The sequence below is a fragment of the Urocampus carinirostris genome, chromosome 11, assembly GCF_059441175.1.
Source record: "Urocampus carinirostris isolate Australia breed hairy pipefish chromosome 11, RoL_Ucar_1.0, whole genome shotgun sequence".
In the NCBI taxonomy this organism is placed as follows: Eukaryota; Metazoa; Chordata; class Actinopteri; order Syngnathiformes; family Syngnathidae; genus Urocampus; species Urocampus carinirostris.
In genome coordinates this window covers 37,551,913-37,566,360 of record NC_142359.1, presented here as the reverse complement: position 1 = coordinate 37,566,360, position 14,448 = coordinate 37,551,913, and the positions used below count along the sequence as shown (strand labels likewise).

The following is a 14,448-nucleotide window of genomic DNA, read 5'->3' as shown; positions in this document are numbered from 1 at the left end:
CATTCAGGATAGGAATCTTTACGACCTGAAGAGCCATGGTTTTGATTTATTTTTTGAGAGCCACGCCATATATTTCAGGAGAAAATTCAACAAAATCACCAAACCTTATCCCCAGACAAAAGCTAATTCTTTAGCACATTTTTATCTCACTGTGTGATGTTTGACTTCATGCACTCATTCACATGTGTCTTTCAATTACCAATAGATTTACATATACATATAGCACTGATTGATGGATTGTGTCAATACAATTTAAATCAAATCAAATTTTACAGTGCAATCTTAAACTGCTTTGTTAAACACATTAAGTTATTAAATGTACTGGGCTACCTCATGAGTAGATAATTAGTATGTAAAAAGTATATAAAATCTACTGCCACATACTGATATGGATGACTATTATATTTCCTCCTCTGAAAATAGCAAAAATACTAAATAATGGCCTGATTTTTGGAAACATAAAATTGGGCAAATTCCAGCGGCACACTAGACACGGTCTCACGGCACACTAGTGTGCCCCGGCACACTGGTTGTAAAACACTGATTTAGATTACTGACATTAGAGAGACCGACAGAGATGACAAGAAGTCCCAGATTGTGTTGGAAATGTAGAAAGTGAACAATATGTGTGTTTAAAACATTACTGGCTTCTTGATGTGCTCTTAATGTGAACTAAAACAAAGCATATGTTATCCGCCATGTAAGGTTACATTGATCATTTATCTCGGACAAAATTTAGTAATTATATCTATATTTATTTTATTTTGTACATTATTAGTATATTTGGAATTGGAGTTTTCCAAAATCATCAAAATAATCAAAACTAATCAAGTTACATTACTCTAATAATATGGTATTCCGATCACGTTACTGATTACATTTTTCAACAGTGACTGTATCAGATTACACATTTAAAGTAACCCCACCAACCTAGAGATTCACCCACCCCTACGGATCACTGGATCAAATTCCAATGCTTGCTTGGGTGGCATTTTCAGGTGTTGACAATTTCTACAGTTCTGTGGGTTTCCATCATAAAGTGTCTCAACAGTGAACATGGACTGTTTAATGAGCTTCCATATAAAGGATTCTTTACAGACATACAGTCAAAATGGGGTCTGTTGGTGTAACACAAAGAGTGTATACAGCAGTTGAAAATTTGTCTTATAAACCTCAGGTGGGTCTCTGTGTTTAGCACTATTAAACTGGCTACCCAAGAAGACACAAATATAGACGTCTCCAACTTGACGTTGGCCAACGCTGTGAATGCAGTGCCTTTAAAGTCACCAGTCTGGTCCCGTAACATATACGACACAGACTATGTTGGTTCACACTGTCTCGACAGCCTATGGTCAAAATGACAGAGCTGTCTTCTGAGTTGCAAAAAGCAACTTAATACTCAGAAACTGTAAAATATCCATTGTGATTCAAACAATGTGATCATTTTCAAACGGACAAACAAATGATTATTATGATGATGTAGGATTTGATAACTTGTTTATATGATTGATGAAAAAAGCGCCCGCATTTTTTCTGGGGATCGGTCTTTTATAAGCCTTTGGTTTGATCCTGTCCTCCCTTTATTCTTTACAGATGATTTGTTTATTTTGTGAAAAATACAAATATATTGGACCAAACCAGTGACCCAATGAGTCGCTTCGGCTAGAATTGGAACGTCACAAGGAAGAATACTATTGCCCTTGTCTTATTTCTGAGCCAGATGTACTCATGAAAAGAGCAATATCTCGCGAGCCGTATGTTCCTGACAGCCTAATTTAAATGAAAGGGATGGACACATAAACAAAATATGAGCGAGGATGATCTCACATCCTGGGCAGCACGGCGGAGCAGTGGTTAGCGCAAATCCAGCTCCAGACTTCCTGTGCGGAGTTTGTATTTTCTCCCCGTGCTTGCGTGGGTTTCCTCCGGGCACTCCGGTTTCCTTCCACATTCCAAAAACATGCATTTCAGGTGAATTGGCCGGTCCAAATTGTCCCTAGGTGTGAATGAGTGAGTTGTCTGTCCCCATGTGCCCTGCGATTGGCTGGCAACCAGTTCGGGGTGTCCCCTGCCCACTGCCCGATGATTGCTGGGATGGGCTCCAGCACCTCCGCGACCCTACTGAGGATAAGCGGTGCAGCTGATGAGATGAGATGAGATCTCACATCCTCATTTGGCCACTTCATTTGGTATACAAATTTCTTCACAGTTTAAACTTTTCCATTAAAAGTGACAGTGGGAAAGTGCTTTGCCTTTTCTTGCCCTTTCTTTTACATCCTGCAGTTGAGGTCACCATGGCGACACACTCCATCACCCTTCAGTGGCCAGGCAACCACCTTCAAGGTGTTTCTGTCTCGCTTCTCCTGGGAAATTAGTCGCTCCCTCATGGGCATGTTCTCACAAGTCTGTTCAGCTTTTGTAGGTGCGAGGGGCTAGGGTTTGTAATGGGCATTTGCCAAATGCCCCCCCCCCCCGTTTAACGGCTGCAAGATGCTGGAGGGATTCCGAGGAACAGTGTTGTCGTCGGCAACGGATCATCAGCATCATCCAAACTCCGCCCTCGAGTTCACCTCCCTCACTCTCACTCTCTCTTGCTTGCTCGACCTCTCTTTGCACATTGTTTCCTCTCCACCTTCAGATGCCTCCGCCTACCCAGTAGTAAGGTGCGCTCTCCATCATCTGCCAGGTAAGCTCACCGGCCACTCCTTTTCAAATTAAATTGTTTATTTTGTAACAAATCATTTTCATCTCTGAAGGCTTTTTCATTCTGGCTTTTGTTGTTTTATATTTATGCGCTGTCTCTGGTTGCGAGGGGAGACAACTGTGCTTGTGTGGGTGGGTGTTTGTGGAGACAGTCTGCTTTCATCTTTTCACTCCAATCAAGTTGGCCATTTCAATTGTTTAGCGTGATGTTTTTCCCAATATACATTTATTTTGGTTTTATATGCAGATTATTTGATGATATTTTGTAATCCTGTAACAAGTCAGCTGCCTGGTGAATTACTTTGCCTAGTTTTGGCCTTAAAGCAGGGGTTGGAACTGTATGGCTCCTGTGTTAGGTGTGGCTCCTTTCATGAGTACCTCTTATTCGGAGATGGAATTCACTTTTTTAATGTCATGGTGAGATATTGTGGTGGACCAAATGCGCAAAGCAGGAAAATGAATAGTGCTCAAAGACAGATGGCATTTAGTAACAAAATAATCAACAGAGTAACAAAGAAATGGTCAAACACAATTATACAACTGTCAGAACCACAAAACAAAAAACAAACCTCAGAAAGCAGGATGGACTGGAAGAAAGGGGTGGGTATAAATCGAGAGAGGAAAATTAAAATCACCCGAACTTGGGTGCTTTACAAAATGTCTTTATGAAGGGTCATGCTAATTGGGGACAGGTGTGGGGTGTTTGACTTGTCACAATTACAAACCGATTAGGAGGCGTCCGGGACCCTAACAATTTGGGTCAATAGTACAATACCGTTTTCAAATCACCAGCGGTGGGTGCGCTGTAGCAATTTCTTATCTTTAAAGGCTGGCAAGAAAACATACCATCAAAATTGTTTCCGTGACTCTTAGCTAATGTTTCATAGCTGAAGGTAAAGATCCATGTCCATCTCACTTGGAGTTTTTAGTGACAATTTTACGAAACAACCTCACATAATTGTCTCAATGATCTTGGGTAACTGCGAGCATGAGAGGAATTTTAAGTGGGATACTTGTTGTATGGGACACAGGCTCTGGCATTATTATTATTTAATATATTTTATGAAACGTCACACAGTGAAATAAAATGCACTGAAAAATTTGCTCTTTTTCTAGAGAGCGGGTTTGGCGGTATTCTTGAATTATGTTGAAATATGTGGTGTGGCTCTCCCCCCAAATATCTGAATAATTTTCGTACATGTTTTTTTGAGTACAAAATGATCCTGACCCTTGCCTTAAAGGAACATTGTCTAATATTCATCCTCTAGATGTCGTTGCATTTTGAGGAGCAGGGGTCTCCAACGTGGTACCCCTAGGGTAGCCTTCGTGGAACACCTGGTTCACTTGATTTTTCATAAATTCATATTCTGCAGATTACAAACTGAAAATAGTGAAAAGCAAAAAGCAAAGGTGACGAAGAGTCTGACGTGAGCGACGTAGAACTGGAAGTTGGAAGTGCCTGATTGTTTGCCGTGACAGTCAAACAGAAGATGAAGATTTGATTGAATATAGTGATTTGGAAAATGCAGAATAGGTAATCATGTTATTTATTATCAAGTTATCTGAATAACTCCTAATAGGTTACGTCATTACTGAAATTAACAGGCATGCGGTATATCGTATGAAAGTATTTATCACCGCTGGTCTCTTTTATTTTAGATGACCATTGAGGAAGACATGTATGTTTTTTTTGTGTTAGGTTTTATTAAATAAATTTCTCTCAAAATGCGACTTGTACTTCGATGCCACTGATATATGTTTTCCTTTTTAATTGTGCATTTTTTGGCTGGTGTGACTCAAACTCCGAAGTAACTTATGTCCAAAAAATACTAAATTCTTCAATAGTATCGAGAGTGACATACCACATAGCACAGAGCTTCTCAGTTCCTCACCTAAAACAGCGCCCAACCCCTTTTTTTCAGAAGACCGGCTCGCCCTTCTGGGGTGATCAACCATCGCAGAAAGTAGCAAAGCAGTGAGGAGGATGACGATAAGGAGGAGGAGGAAAAGTAGGGGGTAGACAAGGTGGGCAGGCAGGTGCAGCTGTTTACTGCCAGCACTGGGGAATACATTAACCAGGAAGCTCACTGGTGTCCGAGCGTTACCAGGTGACGGGCACAAAAGAGATTTGAGAAACTGTGCTCATGTTCTTTCAGAGTCTCTCCAATCGGTATGCTGGAGGTTAATGCCTTCTGAAAACGTTTTTTCTGGGGGGTATCAGCATCCACTGATAGAATATTGAAATATGTAATTGCATGCATAGTCACAAGTGTATAAGTTTCCCTCTCCCCCTTTTAACCCTTACATTTTTTGAAATCTTCAAATCCTTATTTTAAGATCATCTTACCTTTGTACTTCCGGTGTGTTCACTAGGAGTTTCATTCAGGTTATTTTTTTTTGGGGGGTGGTGGTGTTGGTGGTTGTTTTGGGGTACAGCAAGACAAACACATACACAAAAACAAAGGAAATAAAGGGTAGCAAAAACACACAAACATTTTTTGGGACCATAGCCAACTCAAATGCTCAAACATTTTGAGCACATTGGCACCCAAGTTGGTAATGCTTTCGTCCCTCGAGATGAAACGGGACACAAGAATGCGGCCATGTCACTCAGGTCAGGGTGACACAACACACTCTTCTGTTCAACAGTAGGGCCTGACAGCTTTCACTGGTTTACCCCTGCCGCATCATTCAGGTGCCCTGCCTATCCGTTACATTATGTCTAAACATCCCACTATCCTTTTACAACCCCTCTCAACTCATTTCTATCACCAACAAGAGCTCTAGCTTCCACGAGATTGAGACCTCTTTCTTGCAGTGCACTCTTAACACCATCCATCCACGTCAATCGCGGACTTCCTCTTGGTCTCCTTCCATTTACTTCTGCTCTGTAGATCCTCTTCAACGTTTGCTTCTCATCCATCCTCTCCGTGTGTCCAAACCAACCGAGTACTCTCTTATCCACACGCTTGTTCAGTTCCACTACTACTCCAGTTCTGTCTCTCACAATTTCATTTCTCAATCTATCCAATTTTGTCACTCCTAACATACTGCTCAAACATTTCATCTCAAAAACATTTAATTTCCTTCTCAAATCTGCGTTCAGGCCCCAAGTCTCTGCACCATACAACACATTTAGCACAACCACACTCTCATTGAGTCCCCTCTTAACATCCATACTCATACTTTTGTTGCTCATCACTCTCCTCAGAGCACCCAAAACCTTGCTTCCTTGATTCACTCTGTGCAATACCTCACACTCCATTGCACCAACTGCAGCCACATCACAATCCAAGTACCGTATTTTCTGCACTATAGGGCGCACCGGGTTATAGGGCGCACCCCCAAAAAATAGTTTTTGGTCCTATATCTTCCATACATAAGGCGCACCGGATTATAAGACCATACAATGGGAACGTCGACAAAACAGTCAGATAGTTCAGTCAAACTTATTACCCCCTAAACATTCTGAAAGCTTGCAAAGAAGCAAATACGTGTCATAGACACGTGCGGATGCGGTGTCCGTACGATGTCACTCAAATGCATCGTTCCAAATATCATTCGGAAGGTTAAAGTCTTGGGATTCAAGAAATGCCAACTATTCCTTAGTTTCTATTTTCTTTTTCGCTCGCTACTTTACTGTGCATATGACAATAAACACTTGGAATTGAGTTTAATTTAAAAAAAGACCCATCACAGAAACATCGATATCACTCTGAAACAAGATACTGGGAAAATATATAGCCGGAGTAGCTCACCGAAGTCATATCCGTGGGTGTAGTAAATCCAGGGAGAGTAAAATATTTACAAATACAGTACAGAAAAGTAAAATACTGTTTTCTCTATGCCGTCAAACCCAACATATCACATTCATCTTTTTCGGCCAATTGCACGCTTTGTTTTGCCCCTTTAGCCTATGCCAGCCTGTAAATGATAAAAAGGATCCGCCCTCTTTACCTCCGAATAACTTTAGCCAATAGTGATGGATTCAAATGATGATTGACACATTGGTTAGCCAAGGAAACGCCAGTATATAAATCCCAGCATACACCGCGGACTACCTCGCGTCCGGGGGAAAATCTAGTCGGCGGCTGCTTTCATTAGTTGCAAGACTTTGCGACTTAATATTGATCCATATATAAGGCGCACTGTATTATAAGGCGCATGGTCAGCTTTTGAAAAAAATTAAGACTTTTAGGTGCGCCTTATAGTGCGGAAAATACGGTACCTAAAGCTTTCAACTTCTTCCAACACCTGTCCATGCAACCTTATTTCCTACGCCATGCCCACTCCATCACGTGAACACTTTATCACCTTACTCTTCCCAATATTCACACACAACTTACGCCTATCACACACTCTTCCAAACTCTATTAAAAGCCTTGTCAATGTTTTTTTCAGAATCAGCCACAATCACTGTGTCAAAGTCAAATCTCACATCCCTAAATTATATTATAATCACAAGCCTCCAAAAAGAACCCCAAGGCACACTTTTCATGCCATTAATTTACTAGTTTGGACCCCGTGAGAATGTTTTTTTCTACCATGTGGCCACCAAGCTAAAATGAGTGTGACACCCCTGTCCTATATAAACAAAGGTTAGCCAGTTTGTCAGTGCTTTTGTGAAGGAAACACAGACACAGAACATATTCTGTTTCATGTTTTATTTATTCCATGTTAATAAATACGGGAATGGACAGGAAATTAAATAGACCAGGACTTTTAACTGGTCTAGTCTCATGACCTGGATGTTGATTAGAACACACATAGAAGAAAGAAATGCCATTTTTTACATTTTTTTCAGCGCCAAAATCTTCCCTGAATTAATCCCCTTATTCAAACAAATCATCCAAGTTGTGCCCACGCTCTTTTGCCAATTTAGAGGCTGTCATTTTGCAGATCTCCCTTGAGAGGAAATTGTTTGTGGCCCCCTGAATTTCTTTAATATCCTGATTTGCGCTGTGCTTTGTGGCCCACTTATTGCAATATGAAAGCGTCTGTGGGCCGTGAGGTGTATTTGAAATGTGACACGTTCGCTGGCATGTAAATATGACTGGTATGTATGAAGCATCAGTATCTCACATGTTACATATTTAAATGAATCAAGATGGTATGCAGCACAGATTATACATGGCGCGTGTGGTTATTCAGGTATTCATATAGTATATGGTGTCCATTTGGTATATTAGGGCTTTTTGAACGCCAGCTATAATGTGAATTTTGTACTTTAATTGTTCATCCATCACATTTGTATGTCAGTGTTTTACAGTCAGGGGAGGAATGGAAATATAAAATAAAAGATATTCTAAATACAGTTGTTAGATTTATTTGGTATTAAACTACTTTCTTAATCTATTTGACAATTTGGGGATTTTCTTTCCCCAAAACGCGGAATGCATATCTCTTGCCTCATGGCAGAGTGCAATGATAAGACCAAGGACTCTGATTTGGTGAACATCTTAGCTCCATACAATAGAATGAGTGGATACTATTAGCAAGCTGACAACAAGTCAAGCCGTCCAATTTATTTTCTTGTTTCACAGTTTTTTTTTTAGTGATGGAAGATTACTTATCTATTGATGTTTTTTTATTCATGAGATGATGATGCAACAAACAAGCAAAAACTACATTCCTATCCCATTTGCAGAAAATTGTACCCGATTCAAGATATTTTAACTGTATTTCTTGATTAGGGGCCGGTCACACAGACATTTGCGGCTGAATCACGGCCAGAAATTTCTGCCTTTGAGGCGGACGCTATTGGACGCATTGAGATCGCCATTCAGACGAGATACAGCAGTGCTTAACATGAGGTCGGAAATTCGCGCGCGGGTGGCAGTGCGAAAAAGTTTTGCGCTGCTCAATTTTTCAGAGCGCGGGTACACAGCGTGAAAGGTATCGAGGCTGAACCACGGCCAGATATTTCTGGCCGTGAAGCAGATGCTGTTGGGCGCTGTTGGACGTTTTGAGACCGCCATATAGACGAGATACAGCAGTGCTTTACTCGCGGTCGGAAATTCACACGAGGTTGGCCGCGCGCAAAACTTTAGAGCTGCTCAAAAGTTTGAGCACGTGTTAAACCGCGTGCCGCACACGTGGTCAACACGAGGTAATGCCGCGGAAATGACGCGGAACGACGTGCTCTGGCCGCGGGTAATCGTGGGTGGAGCATGGTAATAGCATGTTTTGCGCCTGTATCGCGGTGTTATTACGTGAAATTAGCGTGTTACGCGTGTGATGATCAAACGCCTTTCTCCGCGTATAAACAGCGCGAATGCCGAGCACACGTCAGTTGTGCTCGAGACGTCAAGGGGGAGAACATGGATCCCCGTCAGCGTAGTGACCTCGTCTTAATCCATTTTTATTTCTTGACATTTCTTTTCAAGATAATAAAATAAAAATGATGCCATAGCTTGAAATCTTGATCTTCACGGGACTGTGTCTTGTACGGTTATGATTTCTACAGCCCGGTGCCGAGATTTGCATCCCCTCGCTACTACAACCACTTTTACCTCGTTTTATCTCACTTTTAGGGAATGTAATGGCGAACATATAACCAAAAACACTTCGTCTTGCATTTGTTGGAAATGTAATACAACTTAAACCATTCCGTCTTTGTTTTTGTTGTGAACGTAATCGAACGGTAAATCCTCCCCCCCTCGCAAGAACGCGCATTCTGCTGCGCTTCCAACGAAAGCGATCGTATTCTATATAAAACGCTTATTAAAACTATAAAGCGAGCTAATTATAACAATTGGGAGATCCTAGTCTATATAACGCGTTTATTTAAACAATAAAGTGCGATTGTATTCTACAAAATGCGTTTGGTAACACGGATGAAAAAGTCACCAACGTCAATGCACGCTTACAACGAAAGCGATCGCAGCAGAATGCGCGTTCACGCGAGGGGGTGGGGGGGGGGGGGTGTGGGTGTTGCGTAGGAGTCGGATTTGGGCACAACACCGGCTCGGGCGCTTTTATACCCGTGGTCCACACGAGAAAATGACGCAGAAATGACGCGATGAGGAAGCGGAACAGTCGCCGGCGTCTGTTTTGCGGGCATACCACCGATGAACAGCGGGTTGGCCAATTTTGTGCATTTTCCATCCCGGGCAACCACGGGCAAAAAAAAAAAAACGCAAAATTTTAGCCGTGATTCAGCCGCAAACGGCTGTGTGACCGGCCCCTTAGAACAAGACGACTTTTGATTCAAGTCAGCAATTTTGTTAGATAAAGCAGATCTCTTCTCACTGAGGAGTTATTCTGTACCAACATTAGAACAATAAGGGCTCAATTGGGCAAAATGAGCCACCATAATGAACAATTTGGATTTTTGTTTTCATTTTTTTTTCCCCATACAGAACAAGTACATTGCCAATAAATAGCCTTATGCGCCTCCTAGTAGTAAAAAATAAAGTTTATTAAAAAATATTTTGATTCGAATAATAAGCAAAACTACATCAACTTTTATATTAATAGGCATTCTTAATATTTAAATGTCAAGGGATTTATACTTTTTTTAAACTTCAGGCTAACCTGGCGTGATTGTGTGCCGTCTTGCTGATATGGGTACCGTCAAATGCCAAAAAACTAGCAAATAGCTGGGCAGGAAAAGAAAAGAAAAAAAAAGGTTTGGTAAGGTCAATTTGATTCTCTGTAGTTTGTGATCTTACACAAACTACTTTGTCCCCTGCCCACTGCTCGAAGATAGCTGTGATGGGCTCCAGCACCCTCGCGACCGTAATGAGGATAAGCGCTGCAGATGATGGATGAATGGATGGAAGGTGAGGACATTTTAAGTTGTTGTCTTAGTAAAATATTGTTTTAACATGCTTTGTATGAGATTTGTGTTAATAATTTAGTGCTGTTAAAATAATATGTTACAAAGACAACAAATTAATTTTGTACTCACCTTATCAATCCAAAACTTCACTGACAGTATATATATATATATATATATATATATATATATATATATATATATGTGTGTGTGTGTGAGTGTTCAAATCAATTAATTCAATATTTTAACAACTATTAATTGCTAAACAATACACAATGTCCATTTAGGGTTCTATCCGAGCACTCTATACTGGGTGTTTGGAGTAAAACTAACTTTTGGACCCGCGAGCATTGAATGAATCGAAAGCATGAAAACTAACTGTACATTACAGGAACCCTCAGACGCTGTTGAAACTTGCCTCTGATGTGAACATCCTTGTTTGTCACCATGGCAACCAAGTCTCCCGCCAGGCTGTATGTTGTCATGCCAGCCGCCTCGCGCCTCCCCCACGTTCCTCCCCCACTTTTATCCCCCCCCCCACTTTTATCCCCCACTTTCCCCCCCACTTTTCTCCCCCAATTTCCTCCCCCCTTTACTCTAGCCAGGTTGGGATTGTCCAGCTCTCGCCTTTTAGTTTTTTGATCATTTTTGTTGCTGCTAATTTTGCTGCACTATTCTCTCATTGCACTATTATAACTTGGCAGTCTCTAACCCAACCATGTTAGAAGTACGGCCCTGGGGGGCAGATACCCATTATCTAATTTTTACTGGCCTGTAGTCTCTGTCATAATTTCAAATCATTTGACGTACAATTTATTTTTAAAGTAATGGAAACGGTTATTTTCCCCGGTGTATAACTGCTTTGACTAGAGTGATTCAGTTATCAACTCAATGACTTTTTGGAAGAAGTAGTAAGTAACAATAACTTTAAAAAGTATTTTTAAAGTAACGTGCCCAACACTGTCTATGCCTTATAAAGGCAGTCTTGGGCACATTACTTTGTTTTACAATTTTCATACTATTTTATACAAAATACTAAATACAAATACTACATTTTCTGTTGCCTTCAAATATAAGTCGAAATGTTAAATAAGTAGCTGCCACCTGCACTTGCCATTTAAAGGAAATGTTTAGCATTGAATGAGTTAATATTGTTTTGATTTTTATTTCTCTGTATTTCTGCAGCACTTTATCTTCCCTTGATAATTGTTAATTTTGTATTGTTTGACTGTTTCATGACAATTTTGTTTTTGCAATGATACAATGTTGAATCACACAAAACAATATTGTTGAAAACAAACATTGTTTCACCATCTTGATATCAATGACAATAAAGACAATCCAAACCTTTTTTATTCTAAATATTCCAAGGACGTTCTGGGCGCAGCCCGCCTGTTGTAGATTTTTCCAGGGGTATTTCCTTCCTAAACACGTCCTCCCAGTTTGACGGCAAAACACTCATTAAACAGACGCTCGGGGATAATAAGCAGGCATCTGCTTGCATTTGATATCAAGCATCTCGCGCCAATTGCCATTATTCACCGGATCCACGTCAATGCCGCCGAGCCTCGGGCGCTACTTGGCATTTTCACGCCGCCTTATTTACTGTTGTGCTACGGAGCCGCGGTGGCGATAACCGCACTAAATTTGCCGTCCTTTCTTATCTCCTAAATGAACTTATTACCTTGACGTTGGCAGGAAGAGATTGCTCTCCAATTTCAAACTCCCCTCGAAACATCCCACCCTCCACCCTACCTGTCAGAGACTTCGCATTGTCAAACACTGGCGAGGAAAGCAAGTTTGGCGGAATGTTTTGGGAAAAAATATTTTCATTTTGCTGGCAAATTGTGTTGTGGGCCTTGAGATATTGAGATGCTTTTTGTGGGATTTTAATTTGAAAAATTTTTGAAAATTTTCTTAAAAAACAAACAAACCAAGGAACAAAAAACTTTTGTTCTAAGGTTGTACGGTAATCGTCAATGTAAGGGGCCGGTCACACAGACATTTGCAGCTGAATCACGGCTAAAATTTTGCGTTTTTTTTTTTGCCCGTGGCTGCCCGGGATGGAAAATGCGCAAAATTTGACAACCCGCCGTTCGTCTGTGGTATGGCCGGAAAAAAGACGCCGGCGACTGTTCCGCGTCCTCATCGCGTCATTTCTGCGTCATTTTCTCGTGTGGACCACGGGTATAAAAGCTCCCGAGCCGGTGTTGTGCCGAAATCCGACTCCTATGCAACACAGCCACCCCCCCACACCCTCGCGTGAACGCGCATTCTGCTGCGATCTCTTTTGATCTTTTCATCCGCGTTAACAAACGCATTTTGTAGAATACGATCGCACTTTATTGTTTAAATAAACGCGTTATATAGACTAGGATCTCCCATTTATTATAATTAGCTCGCTTTATTGTTTTAATAAGCGTTTAATACAGAATACGATCGCTTCTGATGAAAGCGCAGCAGAATGCGCGTTCACGCGAGGGGGGGAAGGATTTACCGTTCGCTTACATTCACAACAAAAATAAAGACGGAATGGATTATGTTGTATTACATTCCCAAGGAATGCAAGACGAAGTGGATTTGGTTATATGTTCGCCATTACATTCCCTATAAGTGAGATAAAACGAGGTAAAAATGGTTAGAGAAGCGAGGAAATGCAAATCTCGGCAGGGATGTATTTCTCGGGCTGTAGAATTCATAAACGCTCTAGACACAGTCCCGTGAATATCAAGATTTCAAGCTATGGCATCATATTTATTTTATTATCTTGAAAAGATATGTCAAGAAATAAATATGGGTCAAGACGAGATCACAACGCTGACGCGGAGGGGTTTATTGAGGGTAATTGTTTTATCTATTTTGCTAATTATCCATTATCGATCAGTTCATAACACGTTACAAAGCTTAGGAGCCGGGAGTCTTATTCTCGGCCAAAAGGGGGTTTTGGGGTTTTTAAGGGTTATTGTTCTATCTTCGTTATTCATTATCCATTATCCGTAATCGGTCAGTTCATAATACGCTACAAAGCCAAGGAGCCGGGACTCTTACTCTCAGCCAAAAGGCCAAGCTAAGGTCCTAGCCCTAAAGCCTTGCTGCGATCATTGCGAATGCACCGTTCCCGGAGGTACTGCAATACCGGGCCAATGCGTGGAGTGGACAGAGCAAAAGGCCAAGCTAAGGACCTAGCATCAAAGTCTTGCTACGACCATTGATAATGCACCGAAAGATTTATTCGAAATGAAACTACGCTGACGGTTATCCATGTTCACCCCCTTGACGTCACGAGCACAATGGTGTGCTCGGCAAATCGCGCTGTATATACGCGGAGAAAGGCGTTTGACTGTCACACGCGTAACACGCTAATTTCACGTAATAACACCGCGATACAGGCGCAGAACATGCTATTACCATGCTCTGCCCACGATTACCCGCTGAAATTTCCCGTCCTACCCATGTGTAACTACGCCCTGGCCGCGGCCAGAGCACGTCGTTCCGTGTCATTTCCGCGTCATTACCTCGTGTTGACCACGTGTGCGGCACGCGGTTTAACACGTGCTCAAACTTTTGAGCAGCTCAAAAGTTTTGAAAGCGGCCAACCACGTGAAAATTTCCGACCGCGAGTAAAGCACTGCTCTATCTCGTCTGTATGGCGGTCTCAAAACGTCCAACAGCGCCCAACGACATCTGCTTCACGGCCAGAAGTTTACGGCCGCGGTCCAGCCTCGATAAACTCGTGAAAGGCTGTGTCCACGCGCTCTCGAGAATTGAACAGCGCAAATTTTTTTCGCGCTGCCACCCGCGCGCGAATTTCAGACCTCGTGTTATGCACTGCCGTAACTCGTCTGAATGGCGATCTCAATGCGTCCTATAGCGTCCGCCTCAAAGTCAGAAATTTCTGGCCGTGATTCAGCCGCAAATGTCTGTGGGGTTGAATTTAATTCTAAATATAATTGGTTTTAAAATAT

The 14,448-nt window shown here is 41.6% G+C and overlaps 1 protein-coding gene across 3 annotated transcripts in view; it reads left to right on the top strand.

The window, feature by feature from the left end:
• The first annotated feature begins 2,573 nt into the window (after nt 1–2,573).
• syt1a (synaptotagmin Ia) overlaps nt 2,574–14,448 on the top strand; it is a 217,776-nt gene continuing 205,901 nt past the window's right edge. For 2 of the 3 annotated variants that reach the window (XM_088348130.1, XM_088348128.1), the window contains exon 1: nt 2,588–2,686. The gene's annotated coding sequence lies outside the window, so the exon portion shown is untranslated. Of the gene's footprint in view, nt 2,687–14,448 lie in introns of all 3 variants that reach the window. The other variant, XM_088348131.1, reaches the window with a different exon arrangement.